This window comes from Dipodomys ordii, unplaced genomic scaffold, assembly GCF_000151885.1.
Source record: "Dipodomys ordii isolate 6190 unplaced genomic scaffold, Dord_2.0 Scaffold24, whole genome shotgun sequence".
NCBI lineage: Eukaryota > Metazoa > Chordata > Mammalia > Rodentia > Heteromyidae > Dipodomys > Dipodomys ordii.
The window spans coordinates 5,816,956-5,836,117 of record NW_012267240.1 but is presented as its reverse complement, the minus strand read 5'-3'; the positions used below and the strand labels follow the sequence as shown (position 1 = coordinate 5,836,117).

Sequence of the window (19,162 nt, the reverse complement as noted above, 5' to 3'; positions counted from 1 at the left end):
CTTCAACAGATTGGATGAAGCACACCCACATAGTGGAAGACAAGCCACTTTACGAAAGTCTACAAATTAATCTCATCCAAAAATACTCAACAAAACATACAGACTAATATTTGACAAAATTCTGTGTACTATGACCCACCCAAACTGACACATGTAATTAATTCTTCAACATATTAGAGTGAAACATTTTAGAAATGAAAACATATTGATACAAAGACATGTATTTCATAGTAGCAGTACTCATAATGGACAAGAACAAGAAAGTATCCAAATATCCATTAACTGGTGAATAGATAAGCAGAATGTGGTATGTCAATAAAAAAAGGGAAATAATTCTGACATGGATGATGCTCAGAAATATTGTCTAAGTAACAATTCAGACTCAAAAGGACTACATGTTATGTGCTTCCACTTGTATGAACTATTTAGAAATGAGAAATCGATGGAGATAGAAAGCACAGAATGGTTCAAAGAGTAGAGGCCAACTTTGTCTATATGTCAACTTAAAGAAATTCAGAGGGCGAAGTGTTCTAAAACTAGATTATAATGATACTGCACACCATGTAATTGACATATCATTAGCTCTCCACTTTCAAATAGGTGGATTTAGTGATATGTAAATTATACTTTAATACTGTAAAAAATGTGGTAAAAATGGGACTGATGGAATAAGGGTAAGGCACACAATTATATCAATGCTCCTTTACAGGAGATGGATCACGAATTTTTCCCTAAGCTCTCTAAGGAAACCTTTACAAAACTAGTTACATTTTCTAGTGTTTGTAAGATCAAAATTTTCTCAGCTTTTTGAAAGCCTTATAAGCTATAAAAGAGATGTTTCCTTTTTGTCATCATGCATCATAATCAACTTTGTACTCTTCAGCATCCTCAGAGTAAATCCTAAAGCCTGTCTTTTGCAGGCTGGTTTCTAGAGCTTCCTCCAGGAAAGCATGGTGGCTTTTCTGTCAGACACCACAGTAAATACCATTCTGCTGAAGGGAAGCAGTAAGAGGGGGGCTGGGAATGCTTCTCTTGGGTGCTTTGACTTAATCCAGAGATAGACATTTAGAATAGAGAATGGTTGTACTAAAAGCCATCAGCCGAAGCTGTCATAAATGCACTCTTTTCTTTCCAGGAAGGTAACTTGTATATTGCTTTCTCAGTTACAGGTTAGAGATGGAGCCATGCCATAAAGCAAGGCCGGGGTAGGATTGGGGAGCCCAAGGAGGAGAAGTATTTGAGGAGAGAATTTACCACTTCTAATGTGGATGGGGTGAAGTTTCTCCTTGGGAAGTAATTCATTCTGGCTGTTCTCCTGTGCTTGGGTCAAGGTGATTATTCAGGACAATGTGTTCATCTTGGAATGGTGCAATCCAGATTATTTATAAATTTTCGTAAGTGATACATACTTGTCAGAAAACATTTCTAAAAACTCACTTCATGTGTCAAGTATAAAATATGATAGACTAAGCCAGGTGCAGGGGGCTAATCTGAGCTACTCAAGAGGCTGAGATAGACAAAAAAATTAGTCTCCATCTTTTTCTCTAGTCTATCTTAGCTATTCATGTGTATTTTTGTTACATCCAGATTTTAACTGTGTAATGCTGTGATGGTGCATGTATCCCCTTCACATACCTCTACACCCACATACATCACAGAACAGTTTTGTAACAGTTTATCTCAGTAATGGGTGTTTTAAAATACTGTCTTTGAAGCTTCCTGCTTCAGACTACTGTAAATGGTCTTAATTATGCATTTGTAATCCTACTCTTGCTTCAATCATGGGAAAGTATCTAAATAGACATTTGTTAACTGAACGAAAGGAGAGCCTGAGCATGAATATTTTGGCTTGATTATATATGTACAATAATTTGTTTAGTAAGAAGAATATGAATGTAAATGCACTTAGGTTGAACCTCATGCTGTTTGGAAAGTTGTTGTTTTTATAATATCTTGGGAAATTTGACTTTTTGTCTATAAAAATATGAACTCTGCAGATTATGAACTTTGCAGATTATTTGTGTAACTAGAATTGGGCTTCTGCCTCCCCCTTATTTTGCAGAAAGTAGTAGCAGGACATGTGACCCCGATAACAGCTCAAAAGACAAAACAGATGAATTACAAAATCATGTTACAGTAAGACTGTATCATCAATACTTAGTAATTTTATTTATTTTCATAAAGGTGATATACAGAGAGGTTACAGTTACATAAGCCAGGTAATCAGTACATTACAAGAACTGTTTTATATAACTCATGATTCTTCAGGTTGAGAATTCAAGCAGGTCTCAACTGGGTGATCTTTCTATGATGTTGTATTGACTAAGATCACTGGATGGTTCTCAATTAATGGGTGAATTACTCTGGAGTAATCGCAATGCACATATACGGTACCTGTGCCGACATAGAAGTCGGGGTTCATGTGGCCTTTGTTGCATGTTAGTATCAAGTTAGACTTCCTCCTCATTTGTAGCTTGGCCCTCTCTTAGCAGAGATAATCTTAAGGCCTAAAAGTGGAAACTGGTACAAGATGAAGCATTTATGATATTCTTTTGGTCAGAACAGTCACAGAGCCCTGTATGTTGCAAGGAGAGTAAATAGGAATGAATTCTTACTGGGAGAAATATCCTAGAGTACGTCACCATCTTTAATTCACCATAGTTCATTTTCTGTTTGCAGTACTTTCACACTCTTCCAAGAATCCCCATTTTTTTCCTAGCATGGCATTAACCTCAAGCTTAAAGACAAAGATCTGTTTTAATTGGGTCTAAATTTACAGGAAGTGTCTACAGTATAGTTCTTCATAAGGTAAAAGCTATCTACACAACATACAATGGATAGTCAGGCACAGTTTAACTCTACACGACACTCACATTCAAAAATGGAGAAACAAGAAGCCTATAGTTTTCATTGCTCCCTGTAAATTCATGAGGGGTGGGTAATGATTGGGCACAGGGCCTCAGCACTATGAGCTTTTTATTTTTTATTTATTTTTGGTTGTGGGGCCTGAACTCTGGGCCTGGACACTGTCTCTCAGTTCTTAGTTCAAGGCTAGTGCTCTACCACTTAAGCTACAGTGCCACTTCTGGCTTTTTCTGCTTATGTAGTGCAGAGGAATCGAACCCAGGGCCTCATGCATGCAAGGCAACACTCTACCATGGAGCCACCTTCCCAGCCCCACTATGAGCTTTTTTGCTTAAGCTAGTGCCCTATCACTTGAGCCACAGCTCTGGTTACAGATTTTTTTTTTCCGGTCCAGTCATGGGGCCTGAACTCTGGGCCTGGGCACTGTCCCTCAGCTCTTCAGCTCAAGGCTAGTGCTCAACCACTTGAGCCACAGCGCCACTTCCGGCTGTTTTCTTTTTGCTTATGTGGTACTAGGAATCGAACTCAGGGCATCATGCATGCAAGGCAAGCGCTCTACCACTGAGCCACCTTCCCAGTCCCCTAGTTACAGATTTTTAATTGGAAATAATAGTCTCGAGGATTTTCCTGCCTGGGTTGATTTCAAGCCACAATCTTTAGAGCTCAGTTAGGATTACAGGTGTGAGCCACCAGTGCCCAACCCTAGAAACTTTTAAATCTGGTGTTACTAGTTCATTAGTACTGGAAATGATTCCCACTGGCTTCAGGCTTCATCCTTTCAATTTTGAGTTAGCTTTCTTTATTCTTAAGAAGTGATTATGTTTGCAACTAGGTAGCCTTTCCCTCCTGTCTGTTGCTTCTTGTCTGTAAGAGTTGCAGAGTCCAAAGGTCTATTTTTCATTTTGTACTTATTTCTGTATGTTTTAGTTCAAGCTGACATAATGCCTTTAAAAACATTGTGGACTTCCTGTCTTTCAAATTATAATCCACTCCAATAAACAGAGGCCACACCCACATTTATTTTTGGCATAGGCTTTTTTTTTTTCCTACTTCATAGTAAGAGGCAAGGTGTTATAAAATAATGCCCGTAAGAAACTTCTCTCTCTTTTGGAAAGTCTAAAACTGGTACCATTAAGATTCATAGAGACCATTTGTCCGTAAAAGATGATCTCAGGTTCTTAAGACTTTTAGGACTGAGCTATATACAATTTAAAATCATTTTCAGATTCAAGACAGTCTATTGCAGCACATTCTAGATGTTTTCAGTTTGAAACCATGTTTCATTTTAGACCCCCAGGCCCTAATAATAACTATATAGCGTTGAGACTAGTACTTAACCTTTCTATTTGGAGAAATGGGAATAGAAAGATATTTTATTTTTAATAAGAGTCTTTTATTTTTGATAAGAGCATGTTAATTTTTGAAAAGAATTCTGGCTTCTTTAAATTTCTTCTTAATCTTCTAAAAATGAGCCAGAGAGAGTGGAGTCCACACCTGTATTTTCCCAGCACTGGGGATGCTGTGGCAGGAAAAACGGGAATTGCAGTCCTAGCTTGTATCAAGAAAACAAAAACAATACTTTGAAAATATTACCTTTCTCATACATAATTTATCATGCAAGGGTAAAAGATACCAACAATTTCAACCTTGTGACTAGAACATTCCTTAGCCAAACCTCTTTTGAATTTTTTTTTCAAGGAACAGTATCATAAACTTTGAACTATGGCATGAGAGAGGTTAACATTTCTCTGTCATCCATTAACAATAATGTCATTCAAGCCTTCACCTGTAGTCTTAAGACTTTTCCCTTCCTGGTCCCAAACCCAAGGACTAGTGTTATAAGACTTTCTTTTAGAAAAAAAAAAGTCTTATCATTTTATCTTTTCTGGAAGTATAAATAGGAAAATTATGGTCTAGGTTGGCTTGGGCAGAAACATTGAAAAAATAGCTAAAGCAAAAAGGGTTGGGATCATGGCCCAAGTGCTAAAGTGTCTATCAAACAAGTTTGAGGGCCTGGGAATACGATCTAGTGGTAGAGTGCTTACTTAGCATGCATGAAGCCCTGGGTTCAATTCCTCAGTACCACAAGAACAGAGAAGGCCAGAAGTGGCGCTGTGGATCAAGTAGTAGAGTGCTAGCCTTGAGTAAATGAAGCTCAGGGACAGTGCCCAGGCCCTGAGTTCAAGCCCCAGGACTGGCAAAAAAACAAAAACAAAAACAAAAAAACCAACCCAAATCAAAGAAACAAAACAAGTTTTAGGACTTAAGTTCAAACCTCAGTACCACCCCCGACCCCCAAAATAAGTATATTTAATAAGTTAACAGTGGACAAGCCATGGAAAGTGAAAATGAGAATAAGGGACTACTGTACGCTTTATCCATCTGAAATCCTCTTCAAACAGAAACAACTGGACAAGATAAATCATGTAAACACCAAGCTTGGAAACTAGAGTGATGGATACTAAATCAACGAAGTTGTCTCAAAATGAATATTACCAGCTATATTAGGAAATATTTTTAAAAGACATAATATTAAGTGTCTGCTTACCCAATAACAGAGCTTAAAATATATGAAGCAAAACCTATCATAACAAGAGAGAAGAATATATACATCTACCATAACAGTTACATATTTTAATATTTATGTCACAGCAGCACATAAAATGATGAAGCAGAATATCAGTGAAAATAAATAGAAATGTGGAGCATCACTATTAACCAATTAGCCTCATTTTTAACACTTGTGCAATGCTGAACTCAACAATAGCACAATACTTACTCTGCTCAAGTACATATAGATGATTCATCACAAGGAGGTTGTATGCTAGATCATAAGTGTCATAGATTTTAAGGGATTTATATTCCCTCCCCATAACCAAGTTGAATTAGAGACCAAGAGCAGTGGAACATCTAGAACCACACCCTCAAATGCTTTAAGAGAAAAATCAAGAAAATTTGAAAATATTTTTGAATGGAATGAAAATGTAAACATCATTATTTATGGAATACAGCTACACAGGTAGTTAGAGGAAAAATATACAAAGTGACAACCTTCAAATCCACCCCAATCATGTTTTGCATGGAGATCTATAAAAGTGAAGAGAATAGACAAACACATTTCAGAGAAGCCCACATGTGTTGAAATGATAGCAACCATTTCTCCTGGGGAATTTGCGCAGTACAGTTTTCTATGGAAGTGAGACTCTCCTAAGGGAAGGAAAGATGGTTCGAGTTTTGATGATCACATAGTCTAGTGGGGTAAACAGGACTTAAGAGTCATGAACACATATCTAGTTTTCCCCTTGGGATGGTTGCTGAGCCTGGGGCAGTTGGGGAGTCTGGGAAGTTGACCTGCAAATGTACAAGGAAATCTCTGCAGTCTTGGAGGGTGTAGGGGGCAGGGTCCATATATGTGGCAGCAAATCCAGCTGCAGCACACTGCAGGATACCTTAGAGACATTTTACATTAGAGGAGACTGGTTTGGATTGAGGTCAACAGCTGCTGACTCTGCTTGCCTAATACAGGGAAGCATGGGAGGGACCTTGCTAGGAGAAAGTAAGAAACCTTGGTTTTTACTGTATTATATGCAGAACAGAACCACACCCTGACCAACTGGACTAAAATACAAATCCCAGCCCTAAAACCAATGCATTAGCAGCCAACAGAGTCTCAACACAAGTACGAAAACTTACATTGGAGAAAGGGTCAGCCTCTTTAATGCCTGGTGGTAGGAAAATTGCAAGTCCATATGCAGAAGGCTGAAACTTAACCCTTAAGACTCCCTTGCACACAATGAACCCAGCTCAAAATGAATTTAAGACCTTAATGTAAGACCTGAAATTCTCAAGCTGTTAGAAAAGAAACATAGTGGAAGCACTTCAAAACATTTATATATACAATGAGTTTTTGAACATGATTCCCAAAGCACAGAAAACCAGCAAGAAAAAAAAAAGACAAATAGGATTCTATCAAATGAAGACTTCTGCTCAGCCAAGGAGCTAATGGAGTGAAGATGTAGCCACACATGGGAGAAAATCTTTGCCTGATCAGACGGAAGAGTGACATCTACAATATATATATATATATATAAATGCAAAGAATTTTTAAAAAAGTAATCAATGTAATTTTAAAGTGGGCAAATGATCTCAGTAGACACTTGTCAAAAGAAGAAATACAGATGGCCAACAAATATATGACAACATTCAACATCATTACAAGGAAAAAGTGAGCTTAGGTGTGCATGCAGTCTTCCTCCTTTCACATTGATCAGACCCAGCCTGTCCTGTTGAGTTTGCTACATGGATGGTCAGAATGCATGCACGTTTTGTTCAGGCAAGTTCTGAGCCAGACACTGCTTTCACATATGGCACTGCTTTCACATATGGTCAGGAAACAGTTGAATAAAAGACACACACACACACACACACCACAGAATACAGTAGTCTACAGCTGACCTACTTCCCATTTCAATATCATGTTGATCTTGTTGTAAGGTAAATCATCCGATTTACCTTAATCATTGATTAATATCCACATTTTAAAATATAAAATATTGGAGTCTTTATTATACAGTGAACAGGCTGCAGGCCTCCAGTTGTTACCCAAGCCTGAAGCACTTAAATACACATAACACAGCTAGGAAACATGATAAAGAGAAAAGAAATAACAAAAACAATACCAAGAAGCCAATTCAGCTCCAATAGGGAGCTGAATTGGGGCTCCATGATGACTGGAGACAGCCAGGAGACAGGACACATGACACGATCACGGAGTCATGCGTGGAATGGTGGTGCCCTGGCTGCTAGGCTGTTCTGGGCCTAAATAGGTGGGCCCTGGGGGTAGATCCTCAGGAAATTCTCACTCCCAGGCACTGGACTTACAGATTCAGTAACCTATCAGCCAAATGCCTGCTGCTGCCTCTGGAGATCCTGGCACACCCATTACCTGGGAGGCAGGTGAGGAGGGATGGGGAATTTCTTCCAGTAGCATGAAGATAAGATGCCAGACCCTACCCATCCACCATATGGCCAATAGGGCACTGGCCAGACCTGACCTCCTTACTTCAATCTTTTTGCTTTATTTTGAAAAAGTTCTTAGAAGACTGATCCTTTTCTCTAACTCTTCTTTCCCTTGTCTAGAGACTTATACCTAGTTTTCTTTTTCATTATTTTCATAATTGTCTTAGGAGAAAGCATGAAATTTAAAACATTCTAGATGTGAAAAGAGGGCTAGTGTGTCTTTTTGCTCCCTTCTGTGAATTCAAGGATCGGTGTGCCACCTTGACCCATTGGTTCCTAGTCTTCTAATTCTTCTCTCCTTCCTGGTTTCTCCTACTGGTTGATTTCTGGGATGCTTTTCCCATTTCCCCAATGGCATCAGCACTGGGCTTGATGCTAGCACCTCTACCCCTTACCATGTGATTACTCCACATCTATCTCCAAGTTCATTTCTAAGTTTTCATACTTGGAATTCATTTAGTAACTTCATCATTTCTATCAGCCAGAATTTTTTGCAGGATCTCAAATACTGAAATGCCTCTCATTTTCCCTCCTCTCCTCTCAACTTGTTAAATTCAAATATTCTTTCATCCATATGATATCTCCCCACCTCTCTTTCTTCCCTGCCTCTCCCACTTCAGTAGATGGCATTGCCATTAGATCTGAACTTTTTCAACTTTACTCCCTCTCTCACACCCTTGTTATCTATCTGTCATCCATCCTTGGCTTGCTCTTGATTGTAAAGACCTGTTTTTCCTTTTTAACAAAGCAAACTCCAGCATTCCTGTTCCTGTCTTCTCTTAGATATGTTCCATATATAGGCTCTTTCCTTTGATTTCTTCTTACTAGCATTACAGATGATTTGGAAAGTGATCAATAACATTTTAGGATGCTTACTAAGGAGTTAGCTTCCCTTTCAGACTATGCCAGGTTTCTTAGAAGAGTACAGCTTACTAGATAATTCTACTTCCTTATATTTTTCTGTTTATTTTTGTTTTGTTTTGTTTGTGTTTTGTTTTGGTAGAACTAGAGTGTATGTTTACTAGGAAGGCACTCTACCACATGAGCCATTCCCTTAGCCCCTTCTGCTTTAGTTATATTTTGAATAGGTTCTGATGTTTATACTTAGGCTGACTGGACTACGATCCACTTACTTCTACTTCTGATATTGTTAGAGTAGCAGGCACACATTGCCTTGCCCAGCTTTTACTGGTTAAGATTGTCCCTAATGAAAGTTTTTGCTGTGGCTGGACTTGAAACATGATCCTCCGGATCTCTATCTTCTGATCTAGGATTATTGTTCTTTTATTACTGTACTGATATATCTCCTTAAGGTCATTGGTGACTTAAGTTTTCAGCCTCCTCCTGTCCTACAGAGAGGACAGGACAGGATTCCTTTTCCTTTTACTCTTCCTCTCTGACTTCAAAACTGGGTATCAATCTTTTGTGGAAAGTCTCTCCTCAAATAAACCATTTAGATGAGCAAACTGTTGCATTGACTTTGTGTAGTGAGAGAGACTACAGAGATGAGTGAAGAGATGACCTTTAGAGCAAATGAGTTGGAGTTTTTACGCATTACAGAGTAGACTCTGAAGTTTTAAGACATGATAGAAGAAAGGAAGTGAGACATTGGATTAGTTGGTTTCTTCAGGGTATGGTTGATGAAAACAGCACATGATTCCCTGCTTAAAAAGAAAATCAGGATCTTCTATTTACTATTATAACTGAAGCTTGATGATTGTGCTAGTTCTCAGTGTTGCATAATTGATCCAGTGTTTATTCTGGTCCTCACATCAATGAAGTTTTAACCATTTATTTCCATTGCAGTTGCCCTGGTTTCTTCTCATCTCGATTATTATTACAATATATTTTTCTGGCTAATGAATATTCTCACAGTAACTCATACCCCAAAACAAGAGCAACATTTAAAAATATAAATTTGAGTATGTTTTCTAATAAAAACACCTGATGTTTTCAAATGAAAATACACTTGATGACTCATTTTATGCATAAAAAAATCAGTGAGCTGGATCTAATGTTAAACTCTTGCAATATGATTTCATCCTAAAACTCCACTGTCAAGACTCTCTTCTCCTTCTCTACATTTAGTATACCAAGCCTTCTCCCACACATTCCCTGTACTAATTAATTTTCTGCCAAATACCATTGACCCCTATGTCACTGATAACACTTGTTATATCTGCCTTAAATATGGGCTCATTCACATTTGTATTTTTTGGAGATTGGGTGCCTTGAGACCAAGAACTGTTTCCTACTCAACTTCTTACCTCCTTACTCATTGGAATAGTGATTAAGATGCAAGTGTTGGCTGAATTTTAAATCATTTAAGCCAAGTTTAAACATCAAATAATGTATTTCCCCAAATTTTTAGGAGATTGACATTAAATATATGAGACGAAATATTGTATCTTCTATTTTAGAAGTCTTTGAGTGCGGCTTGAGATTTTTATTTTAGGTTCTTAAATTATACATAGTATAAGTAATGTCAATTTTACAGTACTTCATATAACTCTTTTATGGTCTTTCAATTGTAATCATCTAATTGGTTTCTCTAAGCTACATATCAATTCTTTTAATTTCATTACTTCCTTTCCATTTGCTTTCAGATAAAGATGAATGCCATGTGTCATCCCATGTGGAAGTTTTAAAGTTAGAAAACGTTTGCTAGCACAGATCATCTCAAGTAAGTCTGTGTTCACATCTATCTGCATTAGCATCAGGCCAAGACTAACTCAACGTTGATGTCAGATTTCTTGGACAATCTCAAAATCATCTTGAATATGGAATCATTGGTCTCAGAAAATGGTGGGAAATAATTTGTTAAATTCCATATGCTTAATAAGATGTAGCATTTAAACTCATGGTTGTATTTTAAAGATGAGACTAATACCTCAGAATCATCCTTCTATTTGAAATAAGTCTAATTATGAAGTCTTAATTATGTGCTTTCAATATTTTTTCCTTTCTAGCTAATATTTTATTTTTCAATTTTTTTTAAGTTTTCTTTTTTCTATACTGGGATTCAACTCAAGGTCTTGCTATCTAGATGTTCTAGCACTTGAGTCATTTCCTCTAGCCCTTTGGCATTTTTGTTTCATTTTTTTGTGTATTGTTCTGCTTTAATTATTTTGGGGAAGCACAATGTCTCACATTTTTTACCTGGCCATCCTGACATGTAATCCTCCTATTTATGCCTCCCATGTAGATGGGCTGACGGATGTGTGCCACCACACTCTACTGTTGGTTGAGATGGAGTCTCCTGACTTTTTGTCTACTTGTCCTTGAATCACAATCCTTCAGCTCTCTACCTAAAAATTACATGGCTATTATCACACGGTGAACTACCACAACCAGTCAGGTTTTGTTTTCATATAGTGTTTCTAATTATTTATATGTTCATATTAAAGAGAGTAATTTATTAATTAAGACAATCTTTAAATATTTGCTAACTGTTCAAAAAAAAAACCAAAAAACCTTGGCTTTGAAAAGTCATCATAAGTAGCCTCAGTTGTTACTGGGTATTCTACATTCATTCTGTCTTCTCCATCTAATCTGCTGCCACATAAATCTTCACATAGAACCACTTTGCTAATTTTAAAACCTCAGGGTTTCTGGTCTCTGCTGGATGGAATCCATGTTCCTTTTACTGGCATTCAAATCCTCATCATACTCCCCAAACATCCCCACCTTGTATCAGCTGGACTCTTCCTGAGCTTGCATTATCTTCCATGCATCTGTCTTCTGCTGTTTTGCTGTTTGTACTCCTTGTGTCCCCTCCTTTTCTGTTTTCTCTGTGCCTTGAAACCCCTTGTAAGCCTCTGCATGAAACTTTCCCTGATTACACCAGCTGGAAGCAGTAGCTCTTTCTACTCTTAGTGTTGACTGCATCTAAAAAAATTTGTTAATCACTGTAATGGCACTGTTTTCATGCAACCTTATCATTTGTGTTTGTGTCTATCATGGCCAGCCTAGGTTGTAAGGATATAAATCCAAAGGTCTTGTCTGACTAATTTTTTCCCCACAACACTCACTACAGCTTTTTTAATAGTGCTCAGTAAATAATTGATTTAGTAATTAAGAATGTATTTGGCTTTTTCTCCCATCCTCTCCTCTATCTTTCATCCTCAGAGGCACATACAGCTTATATTCATGGTAACTATTCTTTCTTATCCAAGGAAAATACCAACCCTGGTGTCCTTAACAAGATGCAGTTACTCCCCAGCCTAGAAACAATCTGTATCTCAGAAATTAATGTCTAGTTCTATTGTTTGGAATGCAGAAAGCATTTTTCCACAAAAACAATGTTATAAATAGTATTTGGATTCTTTGTCCTCCTTCCCAAGACTATTTAACTCACAAGTATCAGTGCTATTTTAACCACAGACAGCCACCATGTACAACCCTGTTTTGTGGAGAAATTACAGTTTTGCACATGGAAGGATATTTCTCATGTTCTAGATATGCGACAGCAACTTTCTGCGCTTAGCTGTAGCTCTTGTGGTGACTCATATTGGCTATTCTCCTACCAGTAGCTTTGTAACTTTCAGTACTTGGATCACAATACCTATAGGTTACTGATTCTCTCATGTCATCTAAATTAAGGGAAAATAAACACTGTCTCTCTAGTTCTTCTCTCAGTGGACAAGGATGAGATTTTAGACATCCTTTTCATGTTAAAGAGGGCAGTGGTTTTTTTGTAAGCCAGATGTTGACAAAGTAGGAACTGGTTTACTATTTCCTCCTTTCTTCACTTCCACAAATAGCAGCATGTGGATACATGGAAAATATGCAAACATAGAAAATAGTTCTATCTATAGAAAAAACATATTTATAGGTATCTTCCCTTTATTTGACATCACATCAGTTTTTGTGAATAAGTGATTATCATTTCCACACAGGTATAATGATGTGTCTAGGGAAAAACATGTCAGTGTGTGCATAAACAGCACTCAAAGCTGACAGTTTGGGTTGTCAGGCTGTAAGAAAAAAACACTTCTTAAATTTCAGATATTTAATTTATTCAGTCATCATAGTTATCAAGCACATGGATATCTTTGCTTTTAATACTGTTGTCTGTTAGTGCTAGAGGCTAGGGAATGGGAACAAAAGATCTTACAAAAAGTTTGCTTCCCTCACAAGCCTGAAATACAGGAAGCAAACTATTAAAAAAACCATCCACAGTGGAAACAATGTCATTAATTACCATAAAATATTTTATGGCAGTTCAGGATTAGCACAATGGCAATGTATCACCATCATTATCATCGTAATTACATTGGATCCAAAGATAGTGGGGGCATCCCACTTCATTGTGAACAATGGTGAAGTTGTAAATAAAGAACTGGAGAGTAATGACAGTTCCAGGTTGGATTAATGGCATGAATGGAGGCCTGGAGAACACAAACAGACAAATGCTCTTATTGGCTGGAACAGAAGAGTTACTTCATGTTGAGCGAAGTAATGGGTGGGAAAATTAGATCTGTGGCACAACCCTGGCAGGGCTGTAAGAGTCATTCAGATAGTTGAAAGCTACAAGTCCCTGGATCTTACCCCAGAACTACTATGTAGAACTTGTGTGGCATGGGGCATGTGCCTATTTATTTTGTAGAGCTCCCACACAGGTTCTGATATTCAGCCAATGTTGAAAACTCCTAGCTTAGAAGAATGGGCCAAATTTAGGAAAGCTGAGTGACCTCCTGAGGAGTTGGATTTCTGTCCTTGAGCAGTTGGGAGCCTCTGGAGGTTTGTTAGTTGACTGACACAGTGCTTTAACTACATATAAATGGAGAAGAAATAAGAAACTACTTGAATATCAGAGCAGTATTAGTGTTAAAAAAAAAAAAAGGAGACTCGCGTTTTTAAGTGCACTTAAATGTGTGGGAGCTGATGATGTCAGCCTTGACCTCAGCATAATTTCTTTTAGAAACTGATTATACAACTTCACCCTCATTACTTTGATCTCTTTTCTCTTATGACCTGGCAACTTAAACAGTAATTTCAGCCTGTTTGCATTTAATGGAAGGAGACCATTGTCTATTCATGTACATGTCAAACTCCTAATAGCAAGTGAAGTTATGTGTATGAGGAATATGACCTTTGACATGATTGTAAAGCATTTAATAATCTCTCACATATGCATAACACAATCCCAGTCCTGCAGGATCTTGCCAAGAGCCACTCAGGTATAAGGTTGTCACACACTTCTCTAGCATTAAGTTGAAACTTGAGGAAATGTTATAAACCAAATGGTACATTGTAATAATTTTGCATCATACTTGATAATTGCTTAATTTCCTGGTGGCATACTATGCATTCCTTTTAAATATAGCTTCTCTCCATACATTGTACTTCTCCATCTCCCTGCCCCAATTCTATGATCAGGGCAGCCGCTTACCTTCCATTCATTCTCAGGGCCTACTAGTCTCCATCCATAAGTGCCTTAGATTCGTCCTCATCCAAGCAGCACAGCAGGATCTTTCAGGAACCAGGTTCCAGTTCTCTTGTGGTGCTAATCCTGCTTGTCTTTTGTTCCTAGGAACAAAAGTGGGACATGATAGCTGCTTTAGTACTTACTCTGGAGTCCCAAAACAATGCCGCATGTTGAAGCGTAGCTCTTTCATGTGATTTAAATTATTTATCTTTGGAGACAAATATATTCATTAGATACCAGCGAATAAGTTCAAAGCCTGAAGTTTTGATGTAACCCATCTCGTTTTAAGGCTGAAAATCAGTGAATTTTTAAAGAATAATTATTTGTAGCTGAGCCTGAGCATCATACACCATAATCTAGCTACTTAGGAGTTCTGAGGATCAAGGATCAAAGTCAGACCAGCTAGAAGAGTTTGAGAAACTCTGTTTCCAATTAAACAGGAAAAAATAACTGAACTAAAGCCATGTCTCAAGTGGTAGAACACCAATTGTGAATGAAAAAGCTGAGCAAGAGCACTTGTACCAGGAGTAAACAAACTTCTTTTTCAGCTATTTAATAGTACACACTTGAGAACAATTTCTACTATAATCATTTTTGCCTATGACACTGAATTTTTTTATTATTTCATCAGTAATGAAATAACTTTTTTGGGTATTTAAGTTGGGTATTAAATGTTTACGTACATAGTGAATGTTTTGCTTAGAATTAAAGGACCAGGTAGTGGGAAAGAGTAGGGAACTCCTTTCATGTTCCCACTTCTGTATCCATTACCATTCTAACTCTGTTTTGCAAATGAGTATATTGGGATTTTGAGAGGTTTGGAACACTTACCTGAGACCAAACATGAGGTAAGCAATGTAAACAGCATAAATGGGTTGTGGTTTCAAGTCTGTCTAAACAGCCTGCTATTGTATGTCTGCATGATTTCACTTGGTGGGAAACAGACTGAGGAAGTTTGAGTTCTAGCTTTACCTCTGTCACTTTAGCAGATTATTTCATCTTCTCAGTGTCAGTTTCCTGGTCTAGAATAAAGGTATTAAAAGTTTTCTTCACCAAAAGGTCAATAAATGGCTTGTGTGAAAATGAGCTAGTGAAAGATTTAGTATAATTCAGTGGAAGTTTAGGAGATACTTAATTCAGAGAGAAAAAGAGAGAGAGAGAGAGAGAGCACAAACAAATGAAATGACTTGGAGAGGTTTTGTGGTCTTTCACTTCTTAGCATTTCTACAAACTTTCCAAAAAGAATGTTGGTCAGTTTTGCAAATCCCAAACACTGTGGTGTGCCAAAGTGCATCAGTGTGCATTTAATATTTTGGCATAGCAGAGTGTCCTGGCCACATACCAAATACCTCCTTTCCCTTACCAGAAGCAATCATTAGATTCTTTGCCATACTAAATAGGTCTGAACTCTGGAAGATGCATCTTGCCAGTGGGGATTGTAATGCAATCCTCGTGGCAATGTGACTTATTGGACTAGAGTCGATGTTAATGTTCTCAGAACAGTGTTTTTCCCCCACATTTTGGAAGTTTTAGAACAAACCTGAAGGATAAAGTCTCATTTGTAAGACTGTTTTCACAAAGTTGCTTTTCAAAAATGTTTTCAGGTTTCGGGACAACTTTGAACTCATGCTTTCCTAGGCTGTGAGTTATAACATACTGAAAGATAATCATAGGTTATTGGAAGCCACTTGTGCTCCCCCCCCAGGGTACATATAAGAAATAAGAAATTTTGGGAGTTCATTAAACAATGAGGAGAGTATTATGACTGCCATGGTAGTAAGGCTTACACAAAATCACTAACCTGTTAAAAATTACAAGTCACTACATAAAAGATACTTGCTGGAAAAATAGAGAAGTAGCATTAATTAGACCTCAGATGTGGATCCAGATAAATGTGCCCTCTATTTTGGGTATATGTGACTCCTAGGCATATGCCACACTCAGCATCCCAAAGAGGGTTCTCTAGTCTTGAGTTATGACTTCACCATGACCCACAGAGCCATGGTTGTGCCTGCTTCTAGATCTGGTAGATAGATGACCCCAGTTAGTACCAGGTCATGTGAAGTATAAAGAGACACAGACATAGAAAATAAACACATAAAGCAGAGATGGCCAAATTTGGTCCATAAATGTTATCTTTGACCTACCCTTTTGTTTGTTTTATTTTGAAAACATCAGTTAGTTATAAAGTAGTGTAGTATTAACTAGTAGCTAATTTAATTTGTTATTAACTAATTCAGTGTACCAATCTAGATTGGTACAGTCCCAGGAAAACAGGAAGATTTGGCAACTTTGGTTCCATCCTTCCATGGGCTGAGTAGAAATAGCCTTTACTAGAAGGATGTCTGTGCCTTTTGATTATCATAGCCCCTTCTCCAGCTGTTGTTTTCTTTCTTTCTTTCTTTCTTTTGTCGGTCATGGGGCCTGAACTCTGGACCTGGGTGCTGCCCCTCAGCTCTTCAGCTCAAGGCTAGTGCTCTACCACTTGAGCCATAGCGCCACTTTCGGCTTTTTCTGCTTCTGTGGTACTGAGGAATCAAATCCAGGGCTTCATGCATGCAAGGCAAGCACTCTACCACTAAGCCACCTTCCCAGCCCTCCGCTGTTGTTTTCTTTAGGTAGGATTAAGAGTAAAGTTAAATTTAATTATACTTTTAGGCACTGATGGCTCAGGTCTGTAAACATAACTACTCAGGAAGCTGAGATCTGAGAATCAGGGTTTGAAGCCAGCCTGGACAGGAAAGTCATGAGACTTTTATCTCCAGGTAATTAACAAAAAGCCAGAAAGTAGATTTGTGGCTCAAGTGGTAGAGTGCTAGCCTTCAGCAAGAAAGCTCAGTGATAGCACCCAGGCCCCAAGCTTAAGCTCAGGTACACGCACGTGTGCGCATGTGTGTGTGAACATGAGTGCATGCGCACACACGTGCACATGTACACACACACACACACACACACACACACACACACCAGTTTGATTGATGGCATATTTTAGTATAAATGATAGTTGGTGCTAATTCTCAAGAGTTGCCCTAAAACAGTACCACAAATCAAGTGATTTTCCACAGTGGATATTTTTTTCCCTTATAGTTTTCAGACTTAAAAGTCTGAAATTAGGTGTGGACAGGCCCATGCTGCCTCTCCACAGGGGGAAAATCCTTCTCCCCTGTTTTAATTTTTGGAAGGCCATGAATTCCTTGCCATCTGGCAGCATAAATCCAGTCTCTGATTCTGTCTTATGTTTGTATTTCCTCTGTGTCTCTCCACATCCAGATTTTCCTCTTATAAAGAACCAGTCTTATTGGATCAGGATATACTCTAATCTGGTTGACTTCATCTTAATCTGATTTGTTTTACAAAGACTATTTTCAAATAAGGTACTCCTATTCATATGTTTAGGGACCAGACTTAAACCTGTCATTTAGGGGGACAGAATTCAGCCCATTTCAGACATCATATTTCTCTGTGGAATGCAGAGTAGTGGTTTAAGATCAGTAGTCTTTCAAGTAGTACCTGCATCCAAAGTTGTAATGTATTTACTATGTAATTTTAGATAAGCTGAGTTCTCAATGACCTGAATTGTAAATTTGGGGAAAAGGGACTTACCTTACACGTTTACTTTGAGGATAAAGTGAGCAATATATATGAAGCATTTAGAAAAGTGCCTGGAACATACTATGCACTAAACAAACTAGGCCTTTGTCATTATTATTAGTTCTTATTCTTATATAAGTTAAATGTGTACATGGAGTATCTGCGGCAAAAATCATGATTTAGGATAACATGATGAAATAACTCATAGATAAACTAAAGATAGGTAGCAATGATGAATGGGATTTGGAAAAAACTTGAAATTACCCCCTAAAGGGAATGAAATTTTAATCAGATTTGTATCTAATGCAAGTAATTTTAATGCATTAAAAATATTTAGCCTGCTTGCTCTTTTAGATTAGCTCCCCGTGGCCCCTATGTTTACTTGAAGTTGACTGAAGACAGATCTTTAGGAAGGAAAGAACTTCAAACCCAGAAGCACAGACATTGACTATGGAGTTGGTAAATACAAGGCTATATAAATAACAATGAGGAAGCTAAAAAAGGCAGACATTTAATCATTCCTATCTGTCTCCTTGCAAGCTCATCATTACCCTCTACTTCCTTCCCACAGTCTTTACATTGAAGTTACTCTGGTCCTCATTGTAGTGTCAGAGTTTGAGACTGTCCCAAATTTAAATTCTATTTCTGTTTTGATGTATATAATTTCACTTTTTCACATAGACTTTATGTATGACAATCATGCAGCTTGAGTTTTACTAAAAAACTAATAGAGAAATTTCAGAGAAACATCAAGAAATGGAGTGAGGGTTAAATATAATCCAAGTGCTTTACTTTCATATATAAAAATATTATTATAAACCAATTAATTCGTACAATTAATATACTAAATTGTAGTAAAATTATATAAATGGTAAAAAACAGAAATACCAGGAAGAATATTGCTCTGTGGATAAGTGACTGTTGGGGTTGTATACAACCCTGTACATTTCATTCACAAAGGGGCTGCTATCTGAAAACATCAAAGTATATCAAGTAAGAGTATCTTACCTGAGTGATAGAAGCAGCATGTGTGTGTGTGTGTTATTTCCATATTATTTCTGAATTGTAATTTTATTTGAATCAAAGAAGTTAGATAACTTAATTTTGGACAGAGAAACTTTTGTAGTCTAAGAATTAATAATCAGAATATGTAGGTTTTATTATGTTTAATAAGCGAAAGAAAGCCAGTTTAAAACAGCTTATGAAAATAAGGGAACTTAATTGTTTATGTAACTATGGTGTCCAGAGGTGCATCTG

General features: G+C 37.5%; 1 protein-coding gene across 3 annotated transcripts in view; it reads left to right on the top strand.

Annotated features, from left to right (window-relative positions):
• The window catches only part of Znf438 (zinc finger protein 438), a 141,618-nt gene that overhangs the window by 50,634 nt on the left and 71,822 nt on the right, over nt 1–19,162 (top strand). For all 3 annotated transcript variants that reach the window (XM_013014781.1, XM_013014783.1, XM_013014782.1), the window contains one exon: nt 10,491–10,567. The gene's annotated coding sequence lies outside the window, so the exon portion shown is untranslated. The remainder of the gene's footprint in view (nt 1–10,490; nt 10,568–19,162) is intronic.